We start from the raw sequence: 20,268 nt of genomic DNA on the forward strand, positions 1-20,268 counted from the left end.
GCTTTCTTTTTCTATTCTACCTCTCCATACCCACCCCTACCTTTTTCAGTGGCAAAACCAAAAAAGGGAGGGAAAGGAAACAAGGGGAAATAGGAAGGGAAAAGGGTGTGTGTCAGGGGAACGACTGAAAAAAAACCCCAGTTTTTTTTAAATAAAAAAGAACATTTCAAAAAAAAAATTTAATGCAAATTTTCACATCCAAAGAAGGATGTTTTCTGTTTAAAGAAATGCTTTGAACAAAAATGTTGACTATTGTAATTAATGGTATTTAATAATATATCCTCTTCAAGCAGCTCTTTGATGCATAATCTTCAAGTGAGTACTACCATCCTATCAGCAGCCCTTTCTCATCCATCCAGAGGAGGAGGCTGGAGAGTTAGTTATCCGCAGACCTCAGAGCAAAAGAAAACCCTGTCTCATTCATAGACCAGGGAGACTGCTGACTTCCAAGGTCTATCAGTAGACATGAGTCATAAGTCTATGATAAACATATGAGGCCCTTCACTGTTAGCCCATAGTTCAAACCCAGAACAGGTTAATAGTGACCAAAAAGTTGTCTCGTTCAGTGGACTGTGTGAACTGAGTTGTTGATCTCCATCCAATTCCCTGTTGTCACATTATAAATCATATGCAAAACCACCACAATCAGACTTAATTGTCATCTATGCTGGCAGTCTCAGCAGAAATGCCAAGACTGAATGGACATAGGCTTTGTCTTGATTAGGAAAAGTGGTTAAGTTTAGATTCAGTTTAGCTAATGTGTGCCTAATCTGACTAAGGGCTGGTCTACACGACAAAGTTAGGTCGGGTTAACTACATTGCTCAGGACTGTGAAAATTTTTATGTCCTGCGCAATGTAATTAAGCGAACCTAAGAGCCCCAGTGTAGACACTTCTAGGTTGATGGGAGCCTTTTTCTGTTGACCTAGCTACCGCTGCTTGGAGAGGTGGATTTACTACAATGACAGAAGGCATCTTTCCATCACTGTTGTAAGTGTCTACATGACAGTGTTACAGTGGTAGAGCTATAGCACCATAGCTGTAACATTCTAGTGGTTCTAGTACAGACAACTCAATCTTTCTTCTCCTGGAGATATAGCTTGATTTTAGCTGGTCATATTCTAGGGCGGACAGGAGCCCAGGAAGCTGCAGACTGTCTGTTAGCAAAGATGTGTGGTGTCAATTAATCAATTATTTGGCTAATTAACCCTTTTTGTAGTTTATTACGTGTCCATGACTTGTTTTTGTATATTTCTTTGACAAATAATTAATAAGAAGTAATTGCAGCCTCTTGGTTGCTTACAAACAGCTTATGGCAAGTAATCATTTGTTTATCAGATATTTGGATTTCATTGTTTGAACTGTGATTAGTCACCTACCTCACACAGTGTTTCTTCTATAGTGATCTTTAAGCCATGAAGAAATGTTTGTGTGAACAAACCTTGGTTCACGTTGATGCTTGTGAAAGCAAATAAAAAAGTGGGCGTATAACAATCAAAACATGATTCAGAGTTCACAGAAAAAGTTCAGCAATAATTTTCTCATGATCAAGAGCCTGATCCAAAGCCTACTGAAGTCAGTGGGATGCTTTCCATTTTCTTCAATGGGTGTTGGATCAGCCTTATTTGCCCAATGAGAGTAAAGAGATAATATGTCCTGGTTTTCCATATGGTAACCTGATGTCCCAGGAATTTCTTTTGGGACACTTAATGTCTTGGGTTCTCATTTAATCCATTGAAACTTTAATTTTTTAAATACTGGGAAATGTTTGGTTAAGACATATTGTACTGAGTAGAATGTGTACTGTCATTATCAGGAGCAAGGAATCCACAGGAATGCATGTTCAGCGTGATGAACAGCACTGAAGTGAAAACTTGAGTAAGTGTAGACACTGTCATCGTTGGTCTTTTGCTCCAAGAGAATGTCAACGATACTTGTGTAATGTTTCTCAATAAACTCAGTCAGATTGCTACACTACTGGAAATAATTCCTCCAGTCCCGGAATATATGCCTAAATCCCTGTTGTGTCAGAAGCCTGGCATTAATGACACCAGCACACACTGAAAATGAAGTGTGAGCTTTTTGTCTTCTATGTGAATATTTCATGAAACTAAAGTATCCTGGCATTTTATTTCAAAAATATGGACACCTTAAGCTTAATAAACCTTCAGTGCCTGAACACACAGGAAGACCATGCTGAGAAAAGTATCTTCTGAGATTTAACTTTAATGAATAAGTTTACTTGAGGCATAAGACTTGGGTAGAGCTGTTAGATTCCATTTAGTAATACAAGATTTGATAACTGTAAAATACCTTCAGTATTTAATCTTTCACTAGATAAAAATACCAGAATGCTCTTTTTCCTAGGGTAGCTCGCTGGCAGAGAATTTGAGAAATGTGAATCCGCTTCTTGAGACCAAATCACTTTGTTGATGCACACTGCTCCCGGCAAAAACTGGGAATGATATGCTACAAAGACACCTGGCATCATTATCTGCATTAAATATCAATAGTTGTGCTTCTTTTCTTTCCAAGAGTATAACCTTGTGTGTTGTTAAAGGGTAAAACCAAAACATCTGCCACCCTAAGGACGCATGGGATGACACTGCTGAGAAGTAAAGAGAAGGAAAAGGCTTTTATTAAAATATTATGAATCATTGTTAACATATATTTACATAATTTAATTCATCCTAGGAAACATCTTATTGAATGATGCAGTCTATATCCATAGCCATAAAACCAATCTTTAAATTGTTGTTGCAATCTCCCTATAAACATTTCTAAATACTTAATTTGTTAACAAGACAACTCCTGGCATTTCCAGAAGAAGTGTAATCTGATGGAATAATTTTCTTGCTCTAATATATAGTTCATCTCCAATCTAAAAAGAGAGTCGCAGTGAAAGATACTTTTTGTATGAATCAATCCGAAACACAAACTGCAACAAATGGGTTAAAAGAACTGAATGGATGATGAAATTTAAAACCAATTGTCATGTAAACTGCTAACATTCTACTGGTTTTGGTAATGTTTCTATGATAAACTACTTTTCTCAGGAATGTGTAAATTGGTGAAGTTAAATCTTGTCAGGATGAAACTGTAAACATAAAACTACTTTGTCCTCTTCGTGCACTGAACCAATCTGTGCTGACGGCCTTACTGCTGAAATCTCTTGCTTTTGTTGGTTTAAGACAGATTTGTAATTTCTGTGTGTGTGTGTGTTTGTCTGCATGCATTTAATACATTGTAGGTTAGGCAAATGCTTCATACCATTCTGTTATTTATTTGCACAATCAATATGTTAAATACAAAAGTATACCAATGGCTTGATTTAAACCAATGGATGCAAAGGGGGAAACAAAGTCCAGGATAATAGTGAGGCATGAAAGTATTTTTTAGTAAAGCTGATGTATCACAGATCCCAGTACTAGAAATAAAATCTCAAAAATTCCAGAAGTGATTCCTGTAGCAGGGAATTAGCTCTTTTGTGTTACATTTAGGAATAGGTGTGACAAGGGCACAAGACAATTCTTCTGGAAGAATTTCTGCATAGGATTCACTGCATGTTTTTTTTTCAAAGCCATATACAAAATCTTATCTTTTCAGCAACTAATCTGCTTGGCAGCATGAAAGTTAACAGAGTACTATGCAAGCGAAGAATTGGATGGGATAACTCGGAAAGTTTCTCGGCATGAAGCTGAGCACTGGTGGGGTTGCCATATGCTTACAAATTGCAGGTGAATCATCTTCACTTCCTCCTGCTTTAAATCTTTGATTTTTTTTCAAATGCAAGAACACCTGCATTTTCCCAATCACATCTGTCTGCTTCTCTAACATCTCTGTTTTCCCCTCTGTCAGCAGCTGGCTACCAGTCGAATTTTAGATGAATAGCGCTCACCTTATCTCATAGTTGCTTTATGATGCCAGTTAGATGAAATAGTTACAGCAGATACTCTCAATAAGCAAAGGCCTGTACTCTGTGCAGTTCATTGAACCCATATGGATGAGAACAGCTGGAAAGATGGGTTTGCTACCTGAGGCCAATGTTTGCGTTGCCAACCGCGACTCCAGCTTGCTGACCCTTGTATAATTCATTGCAGTTGAGGAAATGTTGCTCACTCCATTCCGTTTTGTGATGGATGGTGTTACTTAAAACGGATTGTCTTGTAAACCACTGGTGACTTTCCATGTCTGACAGATGTGAACAAGGAATATAGCCAATAAATATTGCCATGTTTCAAAGGAAGATACACTGCTCGCAACTGAGTGGGCTAAAGCTTAGTACAAATAGAAGCAGGTGGAGGAGAGGCTGTCTTAGACTTGAAATTAAAGGGTCTGTTTAAGACTGTTTGATAGGGATGGTGGGAAGAACTCTGGGGGCATACATGGAGTGTGTATTTCTGAGTCCCCCACCACAGTCATTGCTTTTAAGGTCTGTGTTTTATATAGCACTGTTGAACACTATTGCAACCCCCAAGTTCCTAGCAAGAGCCAGGCAAATGATACCACTGACCTTGCTCAGGTTTGACTTCGGTGGTAGTTTGCCCAAGTGAGGATGAAGAGAATCCTGAATAAGGGTTTATCCGAATGATTACATGTAAACTAATTAATCCTCTCAATTACTCTGCAATGGGGATAACTATTATTAGCCCATCATAGCAGACAGGGAAATTAAGGCACAGAAATGGATTGACTCAAATTTATACAACAGTTAGTGGCACAAGACCATAAGGCTACAGTGCATTTAGTGGGAGAAGGCAGGTCCAACAGGAACACATGAAGACAAGGGAGGAAATAGTGGGCAAGTAGAGGGGCCATTGGGAACTTCATGGGTAGTGCATCCTGTACAAAATGGCCTGACTCTGTGTTAGTAACATCCTGACAGCAAAGATGCCAGTCTGCATAAGGTAATGGGGTCAAGCACTGAAGTCAAGACTTAGTGAGGAGCAGAGAAAAAGACTTGAAAGTTGTGAGAAAGGAAGGGCTCAGTAGCATAGACAGACGGTGAGGAAGAGGGCCTGGCGGAAGAGAGAGGGTGGAAGATGGAGAATTATGAACAAATCTATTTAGGGCCCGATCCTGCTCTCATTGAAGTTGATTGGTAGGTTGGCTATGGACTTCAATGGGAACAAGTTTGGACCTCTAGTTGGGGGAGTGGGGAACAGCCGTGTTGTCACATTTGGATTAATTTCCCTGAAATGGAGGCTGCAAATCTGTGAATCACATGTTTTTGCTGAATATCTAACTCTAGCCAGTTTGTATAAAGTACAGTGTGCAGGCATGACAATGCTTCAGTTCACAGCAGCAAGAGACAGAGTGCATATAGAAATGGGGTGGAGGAGGGTTTGAGACTGGACCACCTACAAATCCCACAGGTTCCCCTTGGTGCTAATGTAAACCATAGGGCTGAATACTCTGGCAGCTCCTGACCCTAACCCTTTGCTGCAGAGGCCCACCTCCTGTTCCATAGGTCCCGCCTCCTTCCACCTGCTCCCTTTCTATCCCCTCCTTCTGGGCAGTGACCAAAGCTCTCTCCAGAGCTGTCACTGGCTGCAGGAGAGGGAGAAGGATGGAGTCGGCACCTTCTCTCAGTGCTCTGTGGGGCATCGTGACCAGGGGAGATGAGGCAGAGATGTCTCTGGACCAGCCCCCAACTCCACTGCTCCCTACCCTCTGGAATACCCATGAGGAAGTACCTTAAGGGGCCTGGAAGAGGGGAATGGGGGATAGGAGTCCCAGACAGAGGCTTGGCAGGGCCCTATGAGAGGCCCTGCTGGTGGTCTGAGACACACAGGAATGGGAACCAGAGAAATGCTGGGTGCATGGGTCTGTGTGTGGGTTGGAGATAGTGTGTGGGCAGTAGGTAGATGGGCCTGGAGGGAACATGAGGTGGTGAGTGCATGACAGAGGGCTGGGGGCAGGAGTGTGAGTGAAGGACAGGGCTGTGCTGGTGCCTGGGAGTTTGTAGTCGGTGGTGAGTATGGGTGGCTGAAGCAGATGAGTGCATGTGGGTGTGTTAATGCTGAGCGTAGGCAGGCAGAGACTGAGAGACAGAGGAAGTGGAAGGAAGGAGATTGAGAGTATGGGATAGTGTAAAAGAGAACAGGGGAGAAAATGGGAATGGGATTGGGAAGAAATTAGGCCCACACAGAAGATAAGCACGGAGAGTAAAACAATATATGGATGGTTTCTAAGTGTGTACATTACAATAGTTTTAAAAAATAGGAACCAGAGATGCTATGTGGGTTGTGCAATAGCGAAGATAAATCCCTTCCTAACATAAATATATTGAAATATGGCTTGGAAATCAAGAGTGGCAGATTTAACTGAAAAGCTCGCCTCACACAAGCCATTAATATTTATTTTAGAGGACCTCACTTCTGTCTGTCTCCAGAAGAACATGACTCATCAACAATAAAAATGGCCACCCAGGCATCTGAAAACAAATGTATAATAAGGTTTCAGAATATTTTCCAAGGACAGTAATCTAAATGCTATCCAGAACATTACGGAGCATTATGCTTGCATTTAACCCTTTATAGGTAATGCTCAACCTGTAGCATTTTCATGCTGTGCATATGGGTCTGATCGAGTCCACATTATCTTTGGTACTCCCAGCTGGCCCACCAATAACCGAGGAAGTAAGTAAGAGGAGAGAGAGGTACAAAGAACTGGAGGGAATAAAATGTAATGGTTGTATGTCAGAGAGCCACAACATAACTGCACTTGAGTTAGGTAAACATTTTAATCAAGCTCACATGTTATCCTAGTTACTAGGTCTGCCTCCTTATCTTCTTGTTTTATCCATACCTCAACTTTGCTCTGAATTATGTTTCCACTCTTGCACGTAACTTCCATACCCAGCCTGTATTGTCATGCATGGTAAGAAGCTGCATTTTTCTATATGTAGAGATCCACGCACACAACACACGTAGTGGCTTCATGAACCTCACATTATAGGCTATCGACACATATCTGACTCTTATTTGATTTCCTTTCATTTGTGGATTCACCACAGGCCAATTGTAGCATAGTGGCTATTTCCCCAGAAACATGTCATATGATGACATAGTAGTTTTTATACATGTGGCTCCAATTCAGCAAAGCACATGCCTAAGTCCTGTTGTCTTAATGGGATTTAAGCACTTGTGTCCCAGGCTGGCTGGCCCTTTAAAGGGAGCTGGGCTCAGCTTTGCCTTTGACTTTGCAGCTATTTTCCAGCTGAACCTGATCTGGTAGCTTAATTACCATTAGTGATCCCAGCTGTAAAAAGGTCAGGGATGATTACACAGAGAGTCAGGAGAACTCAGTCAGGAGGAGGAGACCCTGGAGAGAGGAGAAGAAATTTTCCCTCCATGAAGGCAGGCTGGAGAGAACAACAGGGACCAGGTTAGGCTCCCGTGGGAGGCCTTGGGAAAGGGCCTGTAAAAACTAGGGAGTTCCTGTGAGAAGCTGCCAGAGCCCCAGGGAGGGGAGGCAGCAGGGAAACTCTGTAGGAAGAAGGGATTACAGGGAAAAAGCCCCGAGACGCTGTGCTCAGCCAGAGGAGGAAAGGAGGAACTCTGCAGCACCCAGGGAGGAGTAGGGGGATGGAGCAGGGAGTTTCAACATAGTTTGAGAGGCAGAAGGATCATTCATCTGGGTTCTTTAGTTGGCCTTTCCTTGCCCCGGAAAGGGACTGAATATAAACCTGACCTGGCCAGAGGGCTGGGCCACAGAAGTTTTAAACAGAGACAGGTCATTGCAGGGCCATAGAAGTGGTCACCTGGGGTGCTAGAGATGTGGACCCTGGAATGCCATGACTGACACCCAGTGTGACAGATTTCTGTTACCAAACTGCCTGAGGCATCAGGTAATCAGCCTGATGTCACAGGATCATTAGGGGAGGAGATAACAGAACACACCAAGTGTCTAAGTTTTAAAGCTTTATTGATAAAATAAAAAAATAACAGCGGAGAGTGCTGGGGGGGTTCCCCACGTCACTCAGAGGAAGGAAGAAAGTATTAGTGCCCCAAGCCCTAACCCACTTTCATACTCATACCCACACTATCCGAGGCTGGCCAGGCCTGGGTGTAATGTAAGAAGGGGAAGGGTGGACGGGAGTTCTGTCCTGTGCACACAGGTCGTCTAGGGTCCACTGTTGATCTCTGAATTGCTCCAGCTCTCAGGAGGGTTTTAAGTCCTGGGTTCCTTTGGGGGTGTTCCGTTCCGCGACCTCTGTTCCCAGTGCTTTTTGTACCAGTCCAAACAGGCTTTCTGTGGTCTTCTCCTCTTTCCCAAAACGCACCGGCTCCAGGGACTTTGTTTTCCATCTCTGTAGCCCTGGTTCAGTGTACTTTTTCTTTTTTTATGGCTGGATGAGAGATAAACGCAGCTGCAGACTTCTCGTCTAGCGCCGTGACCTTGCACTGGGGCCAGCGTCTTATCATCGGACTGAGCTTGCTAGCTGCAGTGTTGAGATAACCCGTTTTCTGCTCTCTTCCTCCTTCCCCCTTTGGCCTCTTGCAGCCTGCAAAGGAATCTTCCACTCCTCACTTACACCTTTGATCCTTCCCAAAATGCCCTGCAATGCTTGCAACAGTGTTAGCAATAGACAATGCACATACAATGCTGATCTGCCTCCCCCAGGGGACCCCCTGAGGGAAAGGGCCCTTGGGGTGTGACACCAGGGGTGCTATGGTGGTGAGTGGAACTGTGTACAGTATGCTTAAATTTAAGCTGATGTGCTTGCTGAATTGGGGTCCATATTTTTAAAAATATGTACCATTATGCCCCCCCCCCAAATACTTAATAGGGAAAAGTGTTTTCCTCTCCCTGCAGCCTTCTGTCATCACAGAAATCAGTCTACAAAAAAAATAATCCTGTACTTGTGTGATGCTTTTGTGGCTTGTGCTAGAAGGAATGCAGGAGGATAAAGGCTTATCACCAACAGGCCGTGAATGCTAGTATAGCAAAATGACACTCTGTACAAAGCTCTGGTGATGTACTGTGCTTCATCCTTGGTGTGGTCTCTGATAGAGCAGCAAGGATGCTCTTGCAGATGAGGATCTAATTTAAGCAGCCCTGCCAAACTGGATTAGACATGTGGAGGCAACGTAGCAGCATGTTTGGAGCCGGGTTGAGACTAGCCAAATCGTTAGGTGTTGGTTTTGTCGTCACTAGTGTTACATCTATTGAAATCAAAGTTTCAGAATTAAAAAACAGTGGTCGTCAATCTTGTGATTTGCTTTGCAGTTCTTATGGGTGGGGTGGGGGTGAATTAAGATTGCAAAGGCAATTTGTGACTATTTTTGGAGCTCAGTTTCTTGTAATGTGTTTTTAAAAAATGTAATTTCTTAACTTCTTAAAAAGCAAACTGAAAAAACAGAGTGGGTTGTGTAGACCATCTTGACCCGCAACTTGGGTCATCAGTAGGGTTCAGATTTTCTGAGGCACAACCCAGACCTCTGTTGCTTGAGCTAATGAAGTAACTGGTAGCAGTCATTGGCTGTTATTCTCTATCTGGACCAGTCACTAGAAGGGTCCATAAGTATTTGCTGACAACAGAGGAATGTGGAGTCTGAAGACTCCTGGGTTGAATTCCAGGTTCTAGAGGGGAGTGTTCTCATGTGGTTATAGAGCCTTCTACCCCTGTGCCCATTGCCTATCTCTGTCCTGCTCTGCTCCTACTCATCCTCCAACCCCCTGGTCCCTGCCCCACTTCCTCCCTGCTGCAGTAGATCTCATGAAAATAGCTCCATCTATAATTATAGGCAGCACAGGTAGTAACATCTCTGGCACCAGAACTGAAAGCAGGGAGACTGCATGCTCTGTGTTCTCCTGCTGACTCGCAGGTAGTGTGGAGGAGAAAGAGGAAACAGCCTGACTCAAATGCAGAAGGGTGAGGAGACAGAGATGTATGGTAGGGGAGATGTATGTGGTGCACTTGCAGATGCTAGGAAGAGGGGACCATAGACTGAGTCAAGGAAAGATACAGAAGGAACTCGAATTGGCAGTCTCTCTACTGCCCCTAAGGAGTTGGGGGTGTTCCTGCCCAATAGGGTACCGGGGGGGGGGGGCTTATGGTTTGCAGGGGGGAAAGTTGAGGTCTCTCCTCGCCCTCCTGCTACAGCTGCTCGGGCAGCTCCCAGGTATTCTCAGGAAGGTATCTCCTGCTGCTGCTCTTACTTTGGGGGTGGCAGGATCCTAGCCTCAGAAACTTCAGTGGCTTTTTGGCAGGCTGCTGAAATCTTCCTGAGGAAGCAAGTGAGAGAAGGGAAATGGTGACTTTTAACACTGCATATCTCTGCCAAGTCTGAATGGACTCACAAGACAAAGGAAAGGCACTCACTACCGTGATGGCTGAATATCAAAGGCCTGCTGCAAACAACAGAGGTGTGAGAGCTTCTCAAAGAAAAGGTCGTAAGAATCCTTTATAATGGAAAGTGTTAAGCAATCTAAATAGAGGGATCACAACCAGCTTCCCCCATAATATAAATATATGAATTGCTACTGAATGTCATATTATATATGAAATAGAACCATCAGGATGGCCACATGGCAATTGATGTGACTTTACACCAAATACCATGCAGTTTCGTATAGAAACAAGCATGCAATGTCACTAAGCTAACTCATCATCTGCTCTATATACGTTCTTATACTGCACTCATCACCATAGTATCTTGTGCCTCTAACTTTTGTTTTACATTCCTCTTCTTCCCTCCTCTTGGCATGGCTTTGCTCAGATTTTTTTGTCTGTATGGCACCTAACACACTTGTAGATGCTCTGCAAATAGAAATAACCAATGAATATTCTGTTGAACATCACTTTCATGGCTGTGGCATCTGCTATCTGTGGTACCCATTAAGTGCTGAGATTTTGGAGGCAGTCCTGAGGCCCTGAGTAATCCATGTTGGCCTGAGGCGAGGCAGATAGGCATACACCAATTCAGCAACTGTAATCAGTAATTGATAATGTAAACTCGGGAGTTGGGTGACCAGCCTCCCATTTTCTGACCGCAACATGGATGCACGTCTGTGTTTGCAGGCATGGTCTGTTGTGTGGACAAACATGAAGCATGGATGAAAACTTGGCCCTAATAGAAATAGTCACAAACCTTCCGCATAGAGTGAACATTTAACAGTCGTTTTAAAAATATGTCTGATGTTTAATACAGGTATATCTAAGCACTTGTAAAATATGTTACTACCTCATTTATAGTTTAGAAATACTTAAAATTGGTATTATTTTCATTGGTTTTTCATTGCATCAGACTTTGAAATTTATTGAATAATTTGCAACAGGCTATCATATAGGAATTAAAAATTGTAAACACATTGGCCTACCTGTTGCTGTCATCCGCAAAATATGTATGATCTCTCAATACTATGGCACAAAATGTAATTAGACACAGCTGTCTCGCAGTGCCACAAGAACATTCTAATCAAAACCCAAAAACCTGTCAGTAATTCTAAGAAATATTTCTCCCTCGGAACTTAAAAATTGTACTGGATCAGATACATAGACTAGGCCCACTGCAGCTGCCCCCATGCGATAGGATATCCTGTATGAAAAAGTAATATACTTATAACTCACTTAAAGCACACAATTTTTTTGAGCAGGCCCGCATCAAATGATTTATCATCTTGCCATCAGCTCTGACAGACTAGCTTGGTGTAAATGGCCATGGACCACACAGTGTCATTTATAATCATATATACAGCCACTCTTCTCCTGGCAGTATTCTGTGAAGTTTAAAAAATATAGGAAGAGCGATAATCCATGCAAGTAGAATCCTCGAGTCTTTTCCTACCCTAAATTTGATATTAACACAGAGAACAACTTGCTGACTTTTCCATCAGTCATAGTGATCTTGTTGATCATTAGAAGGGCTGATAAAAAAAAATTGGGATTTTCATCCCCCTGGGAAATTCCAGTATTTAAAAAAAAATTTAAAATATCAATTACAGATACAGGCATAAATATATATTGGCACATGAAGAGAAGGGAATTACTTTAAAAGTGGAGAACCAATGCTGAAGGCCAATTTAGTCAGGGTGAATGTGGTCCACTCCCAATAATTGAGGAGGAGGTGTCAATAGCAAGAGAGGAAAAATTGCTTTTGTTGTGAACCAGCCACTCTCAGTTCTTATTCAAGCCCAAATTAATGGTGTTAAGTTTGCAAATGAATTGTAGCTCAGCATTTTCTCTTTGAAGTCAGTTTTTGAAGTTTTTTGGTTGAAGGATGGCTGCTTTTAAATCTGTTATTGAATGTCCAGGGAGATTGAAGTGTTCTCCTACTGGCTTTTGTGTGTTACCTTTCCTGATGTCTGATTTGTGTCCATTTATCCTTTTACGTAGAGACTGTCTGGTTTGGCCAATGTACATGGCAGAGGGGCATTGCTGGCACATGATGGCATATATCACTTTAGTAGATGTGCAAATGAATGAGCCACACTGATGGTGTGGTTGGGTCCTATGATGGTGTTGCTAGAGTAGATATGGGGACAGAGAAGGCAATGGGGTTTGTTACAGGGATTGGTTCCTGGGTTAGTGTTTCTGTGGTGTGGTATGTAGTTGCTGGTGAGTATTTGCTTCAGGTTGGGGGGGCTGTCTGTAAGCAAGGATTGGCCTGCCTCCAAGACTCGTGAGAGTGGGGAATCATTTTCCAGGATAGGTTGTAGATCATTGATGATACACTGGAGAGGTTTTAGCTGGGGGTTGTATGGGATGACCAGTGGTGTTCTGTTATTTTCCTTGTTGGGCCTGTCCTATAGTAGGTGATTTCTGGGTACCCATCTCGCTCTGTCAGTCTGTTTCCTCATTTCCCCAGGTGGGTACTGTAGTTTTAAGAATGCTTGATAGAGATCTTGTAGGTGTTTGTCTGTGTCTGAGGGATTGTAGCAAATGCGGTTGTATCGTAAGGCTTGGCTGTAGATAATGGATTCTGTGATGTATCCTGGATGGAAGCTGGAGGCATGTAGGTAAGTGTAGAGGTCAGTAGGTTTCTGATATAGGGTGGTGTTTATGTGACCATCACTTATTTGCATTGTAGTGTCCAGGGAGTGGATCTTTTGTGTGGACTGGTCCAGGCTGAGGTTGATGGTGGGGTTGAAATTGTTGAAATCCAGATGGAATTCTTCAAGGGCCTCCTTCCCGTGGGTCCATATGATGAAGATGTCATCAATGTAGCATCAGTAGAGGAGGGGCGTTAGGGGACAAGAGATGAGGAAGCGTTGTTCTAAGTCAGCCATAAAAATGTTGGCATACTGTGGGGCCATGCGGGTACCCATAGTAGTGCCACTGACTTGAAGGTTTAGGTTGTCCCCAAATCTGAAATGGTTGTGGGTGAGGACAAAGTCTCAAAACTCAGCTACCAGGTGTGCCATGGCTACATCAGGGATACTGTTCCTGATAGCTTGTAGTCCATCCTTGTGTAGAATATTGGTGTAAAGAGCTTCTATATCCATGGTGGACTAGGCTTGAATAGGGACTCGGAGTGGCTGGCTCACTGCAAAAGCAATTTTCCCTCTCTTGGTATTGACACCTCCTCTTCAATTATTGGGAGTGGAGTCCACCCTGACTAAATTGGCCCTCAACATTGGTTCTCCACTTGTAAGGCAACTCCCTTCTCTTCATGTGCCAATGTATATTTATGCCTGTAGCTGTAATTTTCACTCCATGCATCTGAAAAAGTGGGGTTTTTACCCATGAAAGCTTATGCCCAAATAAATCTGTTAGTCTTTAAGGTGCCACTGGACTCCTCGTTGGTTTTGTCTGCCTGAGTTGCCACAGAATTTCATGGGAGTTGTAGTTGAGGTGCCTCCATCTCCTTGATAGGCCAGGTTTCCAAGCCGGACTACATCTCCCACGATGCACCACGGTCATGGAACTTCCATGATGCACTGTGGCAGTTAATTCAGAAGGGACACCACAATGCATCATGGGGGAGATAATCTGGCCCAGGGGCCCAGCCCTTAGGGGAGAATGTGGGCAAGAAGCATTGTGTCAGCTTACAGTCCCAAGACCAGACCTGCTCACAGAGGTATAATTAAAGACTTGGGTGGCAAAAGTTGTTTGGGGCCTACCCTCAAATGATCAAACCCGCTTTGCCACCAGTTATGAATAGGTGAGAGGTTGGCAATGACAATGGGTGTGACTTGGTCTAATAAAAATAACTTGAGCCATGTCTACTGGACAGATTCCTTAAATCATACTCAAAACTTGTGAAGTTGGTGGTAAAAGTGGCAAACCATCTTTAGTGAGAAAAAAGGGGCTCTTCTGGATATGCAGAATGATTCAGATCTGTAACCGAGGACTGCAAAGGTAGGTCACTCCCTTTCATGTTCAGTCATGTGGATAGCTTTGGATTTCATACCTAAGGCCACGTCTACACTACCTGCTGAATCGGCGGGTAGTGATCGATCTATCAGGGATTGATTTATCGTGTCTAGTGTAGATGCGATAAATCGATCCCCGATCACTCTGCCGTCAACTCTGGAACTCCACCACGGCGAGAGGCGGAAGCGGAGTCGATGGGGGAGCTGCGGCCGTCGATCCCACGCCTCAAGGACGCGAAGTAAGTGATTCTAAGTCGATCTAAGATACGTTGACTTCAGCTACACTATTCTCATAGCTGAAGTTGCGTATCTTAGATCGATCCCCCCCTCCTTAGTGTAGACCAGGCCTTAGTTTCCAGAGCAACATACCGCCTCAAGCTACTTTATATGCTGATCTCAGTATCTTCAAGTTTTTGACATCCAATCAGTGTTTTCAGTTCTCCATATGATTTTGTTAGTTAGAAACTACAGCGATTTTGGGAATATGCAGCATCAATGTACTTTTATAAAATCAATGTGGAATATCCATTGAGCCTTTGGGGATTCTGAAGACTTAAAAATGTCACTTTATAAGGAAAGTACAGCAAATCCCAAAAGAGTAGAAGAACTAGATTTGAAATACATCAGGTTTGGTTATTGGAAATTTAAATGCTGAAACTGCTGAGCCTATATCATGTTCACACCAAAGTACCAAAATTATAGCTACCTCTATGTTTTCTCCAAACATGTGCAGCATGTTTTAACCTTCCTTTCCCTGTGAGAGGTTAACAACACAGGTTTAACATAGTTCAGTTAATCTTGATTTTTTTAAAAATATATTTTTAAATAAAAAGAGTAATGATAGAACTGTCCTGCCAACTGAAATATATTTATGGCTGAACATTTAAAAATTGCATGCATCTAACTCAAAGTGGGTTGGCTTTCAAAGATGCTGAGCACTCACAACTCTCGTTGACATCAATGGGAGCTGAAGTGTTCAGCACTTCTAAAAACTAGGTCACTTTGATGTAGGTGCCTGAATATGCCTTTAGGCACCAATCCTGTACCATGCTCTGTACAGATGGACTGCTGCATCCATGCAGGGCCTCTTTGACTTCACTGGCGCTCAGCCTAGGCATAGCAGTCCACTCCCTGGATCTCAAGCTGCCTTGCGAGCAGCACTGCCTTGCCTGTTGTTGTGTTCTCCTATTCACAAACATATAGTCTGTTTCCTTCCCACCACATGCTTCTTTAATTCTCAGTTTCCTAACATGGCAAGATGTAGCAAACGAATACAGCACACAGCTGTCTCTCCTCCACCTAGCTTTCCCTCTGAGTTCCCCGCCCCCCCCCTACTTCTTGTGTTTCCCAATTATATATGCCCCGTTACTAAGTTGATTACCTCATTAGTCCAATAGTTGCCACCAAGTATCTGGAATCCCCACCAGTTGCAGGTTGATTCCAATTAAGCTTGTGGCCTTCGCTGTGCTGCAGCAACCTCAGTGACCAGGTGCTATCACTAGCACTCTGTCACATACCTCCCCCCACTTATTTCAACTGAGACCTCTTCTTGTCTCCTGGGGAGGTCATCTTCACCATCCAAGTCCTGCCCTCTTTATGGAGTTGGGGTTCTACTGGGGCTTCTCGTGCCCTTTTTAGACCAGCCTTCCTTGGGCCACTGGTGAGATCTTCTGCTTTCCACCCACAAAAAATATATTCAGAGGATAGAGGTTTCCCCCACAGTTCTGTCTCAGCCCATAGGTCATTGCACCCCATGGATGTTTCCTGTAGTTTCTTTTGCCCTTGACTTGTATCTAGTCTAGTAAGGTGTTCTCCAGAGCCTTGCTATCAGGATACTTCTCTTCCCCTGACTTATCTGGGTAAGGTCACCCACCAAGGCCTCATTAATGGGATCTTTCTATCCCTCCTCATTATGGCTCTTATCCCCCCAAAAGTCCTCCAGAATGTCAATTCTTACTGAATTGGATGTGATATGTCTAGGGTCTTTAAACAGTGCATCTGTGGGGTTACCTGGTGGGCTTACCATCAAAACTTCTTTACATGGACCCACTATTGGGACGTGTCTCTCTGTCTGTGACTTTTTTTCCGTAACGGAAATTGAGTCCAGTCAGTTCCTATCATCGCTGTGTAGGGCAATGACTTGACTACACCCACTCTCTGCCACTTAAACTTTTCTTCCACTTCCAGTGGAACAACTGCCACGGGGTAAGTATTCTTTTCCTCGTATTCACAGTGAATTGTTGTCGTCATTTCCTTCTGTTGTGACTGTGGTCTAACCAAGGTGCTCCATACAAGGGAACAAGCAGCTGCTAAATCCACAAGACCCTGTGTGTTTTTCCAGCCCACTTTGATGGGGATTGTCTTTATCCCAGGCCCATCTTTTATGCCCATCTATCCACAGAACTCTGTGAACCCGCAGTCCACCTAGGTGTAGTCTTTTCTTTTTATATCATCTTTGCCGCCACTTTGGTAATAAACCACTGCTTGGGCAGTTGGGGCACCCTTGTGTGCCTCTTACATCCAACTCCCAGGCTTCAACAAATGGGTTTCCTCAATCTTCTTTTCCCTCCTCTCTTGCTGGAGGGGTATGGAGCTCTTTTCATGGAAAGTCTGCTTCCACCTACTCTGTTAGTTTTACAGCAGGCTCTAATGATTCTGGTTGATGCCTCTGAACCCAAACTCTTGTAGTGTCGGAGAAGTTCTGTGTAAACTGGTTCAAGAATAATTGAGTCCATCAGGGCCTCTATGTCCTTCCTATTTGTCATCATCCACCAAGTGGCCCACTCTGGCACTTTCTGGGTGCCAATGCCCTGGGATGAGTCCTGACGTTCCATGTGGCTGCTCTAAATTTTTGGTAGCATTTCTCTGCTGACAAGCCCATCCTGTCCAGAATAGCAGCCTTCAGTGTATCAAAGTCTCTGCCCATATAAGCCGCCTGAGTCTCTCTGGTCAGGTGAGGGGGTAGCTGTAGTACCCAGTTGCCCATTGGTAGTCACCCACTCAAAAGTTAGCAGAAAGGCATCAGAGTCATCCCCTGGGGCCACCATACCGAGTCCCAGGCCCACAGCCAGTCTTCCAGTTCCCTCATTGGAAGTTACCGGGCTCTGCAGCAGCAGCAGCTGCTGTACCTGAGACTGTGTCTTGATAAACTCCACTGCCCTTCACTGCTCCATCTTCGAGCCCAGAAGTGCTACCCTCTCTGCCTGCGGCTTAACCAGCACAACATCTGCTCCATTTTGTCCAGCTCCCTGGCTCTCACACAGGTCACCCCTCAAACCTCCTGCTCTTGACCGAGAAGGTTAAGATCCTGGACAAGTGCCCCCAGAGCTGTCCCCTAGGTACAGCGAATTGGGGTGACCGCTCCAGGCCCCGTGCTTTCGGGGTGGGGGGGCTCTGCAGACTGGTGCTATTGGCCGGCGCGGTCAGTCCCGGAAGTGACGGGTCGGTCCCAGAAGTGATGGATTCATCACTTCCCCACACCCCTTAGGGACGGCCCTGAGTGCCCCACGTGTCACTGGGTCTTTGTCAAGCTGGGAGCAGCACTGTCTAGCCTGTTTTTATGGTCTCCTATTCACAAGCCCACATAGTCAATTTATTTTCCTCCACATGCACCTTTAATGCTCAGTTTCCAAACATGACAGGATGCACAGTTATACAGCAGGAGGAGCCTTTCACGCAGCTTTCTCTCCTTCACCCAGCTTACCTCTTGAGTCCCTCCCTGCCCCAATTCCTGAATTCTATATCCCCTCACCCCCTTCTAAACCAGTTACTCATTAGCCCACCAATTGCCACTAGGTGTCAGTAATCCTCACCAGTAACAGGTTGATTCCAATTAAGGCTCCAGCCTTTGCTGTGATGCAGCAACCTCCAAGAGCAGGATGCCGCAGCAAGCTAGCACTCTGTCACAGAGCCTTAGGTGTGAAACTTTAGGTATCTGGGTTTGAAAATTTTGGTCTAAACTTGTAAGGATTGTGATGACTATGTCAACAAGAGGCTGAACTCCCACACTAGCCTGACAACTTAAAAAGGACAAGAACTAAATACTCCTATTGTCAAAAGCGTATATTCTATTTTCTTTTCTTTTCTCCAAGTCTCTTAGGTAAATCAAAATAAAAATCAACCAAACAAAAACCCAACCAAAAGCCAGGTTTTGGTTTCTCTTTTTTGTTGGAAAAAGGAGAAAATTTTGACAGAAATGCTTTGGTGAAAAAAACATTTTTTCATAGAAAAAAATGTTTTGACTGAGGAAGTTCAGCCAGTTCCACGTAGATGCACAGGGGCTGCTTGCAAGAGCAGTTTGTGCACTCAGGAGCACAGAGACTGCTTGTTCCTGCTTGACCACCTGTCCCCAAACAACCGCTCCCAGGCATCAGGAAATCATAAGGAGGGCAGGGAGGAGGTGTGCTTGTGGCACACCCAGGAGAGCAATCTGCCCCATACTAATGTCAGTCTGATTAAAGTCACTAAGGGCGGACAACCCACCTCCTGTGTTTTCATAGTGCAGGTTTGTGGTTGAATCCTTAGACAACAACATTGTTCCTATTACATTAAATGGCTTACTCTGGGTTTCCTTATGAATTTTCCTAGTGGGACTTAATCCCGCACTCAGGGTGCGGGAACTGTTTCCCAAGGTAGAGTCACTGCATATGTATAATCTGCCACCAGATTTATCCCCCTGGAGAGTGTGGGCAGAGTTCAAGCAAGGCTCTGGTTTAAAATCTTAGGAAGACTGTTCCATGACCCAAAGGCAATTGGGTGGAACCCCCACCAGGGAAGCATTACTACATATGTGGGTGTGTCTTTGTCATATATACATGGACACACATGGATAAGGAGATGATTAATCTGATTGAGGTCTAAAAGGCAGTTTAATAGCTGAGAATAATCCAAGCAAGTAAGGACTGGGGAAAGGTATTGATTTTGTGTCACACAAATGTAGGTAGAACATCTAAGCATTAAATAATGTTCCCAGGGCACTTTTCATTTGTGACCAGCAGAATCAGAAGAGCACAACATATTTAATGATCTGTAGAAGGCAGCCTCCTTGAGGTCAATAATATGTACTTAACCTTTAGGCTTCCCATGTTGTCTGCTTGTCCAGCTGGTTTATGAAGTGCATGTTAAGATGACTGAGGATTTAGGGCAGTGATAACTTGATCTCTCAGACACTGGCTGCTGTTACACATAAATGTTGAACAAATCCATTGTGGAGATTACCTAGGTTTTTCCAGTACAGCCTGCAGCAATTTTTGTTCTTCATGCACAGCCAGACTATTTTATAAGTGATTATGGCTAATGGGTAATAAATTTTATTTATAATATGAGCACAAGATTATTTTTATTCTAGTTTTGTTAATTTTAAACCTCATTTATGAACATTAAGATCAAAAGGTTAGGTCATGTCTTTTTGGACATATATTTGCATATGGGCTGAATTATTTCTAATGTTTTTGCCATCTTACTTTAGCTCCCTCAGATGGCACAAATAACCATTCATAATTTTTTAAAGAATAAAATGTGAACCTAATATTGTAAATGGAAAAGTTTCAGTCAACAACAATCACAGCTCAGTTAAAACAGGATTAATATTTTTAATGATGTAAGATAGACTGTACAGCATAAATTAAATTACTTAGCAATTGAAAATTATCTTTTGTAGTGCTAATGAAAAAATTAGGTCTCTAGTCTGCTGGGCTATGTAGAGGAGAACCCTGTATCCTGTTCCAAAGGGGTTCTGTCCATTTTTTAAGTGGTCCTAAAATCCTTAAACTGATGCTGTGCAATGGACAAAGTGTCTCCCTTTCCAAGGTTCAGTGAATCAGTTACCCCAATATGTCAATATTGCTCACAGGAATGATTTAGGGGAGAATGCCCTGATCTTAGTGCATGAGGGGATGGGATGAATTCTTCCTAGACATTGTCAGAGGAGAAATATTAAAGGTGCGGT

The 20,268-nt window shown here is 43.5% G+C and overlaps 1 long non-coding RNA gene across 1 annotated transcript in view; it reads left to right on the top strand.

The window, feature by feature from the left end:
• Nucleotides 1-7,302: 7,302 nt before the first annotated feature.
• Nucleotides 7,303-20,268, top strand: part of LOC122462176 — an 81,404-nt gene continuing 68,438 nt past the window's right edge. Inside the window, exon 1 of the long non-coding RNA XR_006284580.1 lies at nucleotides 7,303-7,388. This is a non-coding gene — a long non-coding RNA (uncharacterized LOC122462176). The remainder of the gene's footprint in view (nucleotides 7,389-20,268) is intronic.

The sequence above is a fragment of the Chelonia mydas genome, chromosome 10 (genome assembly GCF_015237465.2).
Source record: "Chelonia mydas isolate rCheMyd1 chromosome 10, rCheMyd1.pri.v2, whole genome shotgun sequence".
Taxonomy (NCBI): domain Eukaryota; kingdom Metazoa; phylum Chordata; order Testudines; family Cheloniidae; genus Chelonia; species Chelonia mydas.